At 37.2% G+C, this 4890-nt stretch overlaps 1 long non-coding RNA gene across 1 annotated transcript; it reads left to right on the forward strand.

Moving 5' to 3' along the window:
• Positions 1 to 200: 200 nt before the first annotated feature.
• On the forward strand, positions 201 to 618 carry LOC145638032 (uncharacterized). The gene is made up of 3 exons (XR_014114593.1): positions 201 to 279; positions 394 to 450; positions 542 to 618. It is a non-coding gene; the product is annotated as an uncharacterized LOC145638032 (long non-coding RNA).
• Positions 619 to 4890: the final 4272 nt, after the last annotated feature.

Consider the following 4890-nt stretch of genomic DNA (forward strand, 5'->3'; position numbering starts at 1 on the left):
TTGTGAAAACTTATTGTGTAATACTAATTGATTTTAATTATGAAGCTGCATACCTTCTGGAATAGCAAATCCATTATTAAGTGCTGTCAATTATAAGTTAATATGTACTGTGATCTTGTTTAAGTAAAAATAAAGAATTATGTCTATAATTACTATATGGAATTCAGTTTGAACATATGGATTTTGGTTGTTTATGTAGCCAGAGCTTGCTTATATTGTTTATCTTGATCGGTTGGAGTGTGGTGTGCAATTTTTTGGTGGTGGGGAACAACTTCAATGGTAAATGAGTTATCTTTATTGTCATTTTTATTTTTTCATTCTATGGGTTAATTCTGATGATCAAGTGGCAATTTTGTGTGTTGATTGAAAGCTGTGATTTTGTGATGGATACAGGCTAAGAAACGAAATTCAAGTTCTGAAACAAAAGTTCTATCAACTCAACTGTTTTTGGTATGAAATTTCATAGGGTGTATTGCTTTAAATTTTTTAGAGCATTTTTTGTAGTGAGTTTGAAACTGAACTGTTGTATTTGGTTTTGAAGGATGATAGTGTTAGTGTTGGTGGTAGAGTAAAGGCAAAGGGCGAGGTCATCAAGCAACAAGTGGAAGTGTTTGGTCGAGTATGTCATGTATTCAATGTCTTTAAAAGTAAATATAATTCCTGAATTGTTGTTTATTTCTCTTATGTGGGACCTATAATTTGCAGCCACCTAATATGAAATGTCGTATTGAGACATTTTCTAGAATATGCCACACATTTGATGAGAGGAGAACCCGTTGGGTTAATGAAATGGGTTTTGGTGGGTTGTTGAATATTCCAATGGACATGCACTTACCTCGGCAGTTGGGGTGTTGGTTAATGAGTCGTATTGATCCGTTGAATAGTGTGTTTATTTCCCCGGATGGAAATCATTTTAGGTTTTCTGCCAATCAGGTGCATTGGTTGTTAGGTATTCCTAATGGGGGCTTAATTGTTCCAACCGCTAAATCTCTGTCAATTGAATTGCAAGAAAAGGTGTACAGTTTTCAGCAAAAATATGGTCAACCCTCCGTGACAAAGTCTCGTAAGTATGCTGGTCGGGTATATACCTCTGTCGGCATTCCGGTTAATTCTAAAATTATGGAAAGGGTTGAGGGTCATTGGGAGGAACATGAAGAGGAGGAGTTTAAGATGTTGTTCTTATTATTGTCACTAGAAATGATTTTATGTCCTACCCAAGCACCCAGGTTGGCTTCTGATTTGATTCCCACGCTTACTTGCGCTGTAAATGCAGCCTCGTACAATTGGTGTGACTTGGTTTTGAATAAGTTGATGGAGAGTGTGCATAGTTTTGCTCGACGTTTTTATTCAATTGGGGTTGTAGGGGGTTGTGGAGGGTGTACAATATTTGCAGTGGTGAGTATTCTTTTTGCCTTGAAAACCATAAGTGTATGCTAAACTGGCCCTTTTAATGAATTATTAAAGACACTGTTGTTTTGATGCAGGTTTTTATCTTGACAAGTTGAACTGTTTTCAGTTACGTAGGGTGAGTTCCCACGAATTAAGGTGTGGGAACAACATAAGATTACTTGCCACAAAGGAGGATTGATTTGGTGTTGGAGGTGATTATGGTCATTTGGGGGTAAGTTATAAATTTTTTTGCTGATTATTTTTTTATGAGTTAAGGGGTCACTTTGGGTTAGGAGATACTAATAAGTAATGTTGCATGTATTTTGTTGGTAGACCGTGGATGTGGCGTACGGGGAGACCCACCCGAAGGAAGCTAGAGATAGTGAAGGACCAGCTTTCTCACTGGTGGATTTATATTCTTTTTACTATGCATTGCCATATGTTCGTTTATTGAATTGGATTGAACCTATTGTGTTTATATGACAGGCTGTTGTCCATGATTTCGTTAAGCCTCCTAATGTTAGAGAAAAAGTGAAGCGGAGGCGTGGAGCACCATCAAATTCTTTTCCACATCAATGCAAGAGGCGTAAGCGCAGTTCTGTTGATTTGTCCATTCTGCGTTCTGGTTGGAGCAATGCTAGTAGTTTGAGCACTAGTTCAGGTTTTATAGCTCCACATTTCTCTACTGTAAGGTCTGTTTATTCAGAAACTAATGTTCTTAAGACAATCAAATGGTCAGTGTCGTTGCTATGCTTGACTGCATTTATAAACTTGGTAATTTTTACGCGCGACATAATGGCCCTGTCTTGTGTTTTCACGTATAAGTCGATATCACTAGAAGTTCTGCCTGTTCTAAGTCGAATAGCTGCATGGGTTAGTATATTAGCCTTTTCCCATTAAATATACTTTTGCATCTCCAATATAAATTCAATCACGATGTGTATAACAGTTTGTTAGGATGGTTTTATTTCAGATGACCCGTTCTAATTGGGATCATACTACTCCTGAAGTGTGTGACAAGGTCATCTATGTGTTTTTTTTCCCGACTCTGTATTTGGGTACTGTTTATGGTTGTTATAACTAGCTTGCACTGATTTATACCTACTGGGGTTCTGCAGGCACCATTGGTGTTTTTTGGCAGAGGTATACAAGGTATTCATTGCCTGCTACGTTTAGTGAATAGTTTTATACAATGTCCAACTTCTGAATTCATGGCAATAGTGACTGAGGTTTGTTATTATACCACTCCTACTTGCTTGTTGTGGGTGACGGATGTAGTTTCATCGGACATTTTGTCTAATTTCGTAAAATATTGTAGGTATTTAAATATGTTGTGATGACATTCCAGCTAGGAGTAACACATGGCTATTTGCGAAGTTTGGAGAGCCAACGCAGACCTGTTTGCTTGGTCTAGTACATCCATCACCCTGTATTCATTTACTCAATAACAAAGTAAGTCACTTAATTTTGTAGTAATTGTCAATCTTTTGGCGACCCAATTCACATAATCATTCTTTGTCTTTCAATCAGGAATGCCTGAAAAAGCAGCTATTTGCAATAATCGGTCAGAAATGGTGCACTGTTGTCCCTCTTAATTGTGCGAGCCGGAACATTGTATTCTATAATTAACTCTTTGTCTGTGTATGGGTGTGGGTGATTAATTTTAGGGTCAATGTTGTAATATTCTAATTTCTAATAATTGGAATAGTTATTGTTGTACTAATATGATTTCATTTAAGTCTTTGTAATATTCTAATTTCTTCTAATAATTGGAATAGTTATTGTTGTACTAATATTCAATATTTAAGTCCTTGTAATGAACATATTTGCATTGTAACATATTCTTTTCTTTCAGAGTAGGTTGACTACACATTTTTGGAGCATATATAGCCAACACAGAAAAATAGGCCTACAGAAAATGGTATTGTTGCATTACTTGAATACAAGCCCATAAAATTACACTAACCCAACCCACTCAAAGTGTGCTTCAGTTTCGATTAACTCCCAATTAAAAAAAGCATTTGATTGTAGTGAAGCATTATACAAGGACATCAACCCAGTTCTTATAATTCTAATTGGATTAATAAATCCGATTACTATTTCTTTTTTCCCTCATGATTAGCAATCCTAGTACCAATATATTATTAACATTTCGTTAAATAAATATTAAAACATAATAAAATTAAATTAAACAAGTCATAATAAACACATAAAACATATTCATACCACGATAAACCATAGTTCACATATACATTACATAACATGGCAATCATCGTTGCCTTAAATACTACACGATAGGGCCTTAGTAGGCCAAGTTGTACGATCACACATAGAACATAACATCATAGTCTTATACAAACAAAGGCCGTAGCCACCTAGACTACGAATTACATAATTTAACATAAACAAGCACGAAGATTGAGCCTCAACGGCCAACATTCAGTACACCTAGCCTTTTCCAACACCACCTCAGACCAGCCTCCTCAAGCAGTCACCTCCTCCTCCTCCTTAGGTGCGACAACCTACATATGACCAAAAACCAAAGTTAAATATTGTAACAAAACCTTGCATAATTCATCAAACATTTTTTTAAAAAAAATTGGAATATTACCTTCAACAACCCAACCATCCTCAGTGGGCATTCATCGACAGCAATAGCAGCAATATTGAACTCTCCAGGCACAACTTTTTTTCATCCCATATCACAGCAACACCACCAGCATTCCCTACACTTTCATCCAAGTTCCAATTAGCTTCATAATTAAATGATCTAACAATATCCTTAAAGGACTTTCTAGAAATTCTAACCTTCGTGATTATGAATATGATAGGGTTGTGAAGTGATTATGAATATGATAGGGTTGTGAACACGAACAATTTTGAGGGCATTTCCCTTAAAAGAAGGGCGACTCACACCACGTGCATTCCACAGTACAACAGATGAACCTAAAGCGAATGCATCACATTTTTCTTCATACTTAGACTTAAGGTGCACATCCACATATCTCATAAATGGATCAACCATATACTTACTAGCACACACCGTAACAATGAATTCACTTATTTTGGAATGCAAATAGAACACTTGAAAACCATCAGAATAGCAAGCAAGTTCAGTATTCACCTTCCTAATGGTGAGGGGGTACACATGTCCCTCAATGGCTAAGACAGGAGTAGGATCAGTTACATCCAGAAGAAAATCAGGGATTACCTCACTTATCTCGTTGGGGTCGTAAGCAATGACCTCCTTGTGCAGCTTCTCAAACAGCTCCTTCATATCAACTACCCCCATAAGGTCTACCAAATTTGGTAGATGAGCATGAACAGGGGCACCTCCCGGGCCAATCATAACCATGCCAATCAACTTAGGCTCCCATGGGCTCTCCGGGCTCCTTATGATGTCCCGAATGCATTGATCACTCACAATTTGAAGGTTACCACTACCGGGTTTGGGTGCAAAATACATGAACTTATTGAAGTTCATTTCAGGCTTGCCGGCAG

The sequence above is a fragment of the Chenopodium album genome, chromosome 7 (assembly GCF_948465745.1).
Source record: "Chenopodium album chromosome 7, dcCheAlbu1.1, whole genome shotgun sequence".
NCBI classification, from domain to species: domain Eukaryota; kingdom Viridiplantae; phylum Streptophyta; class Magnoliopsida; order Caryophyllales; family Amaranthaceae; genus Chenopodium; species Chenopodium album.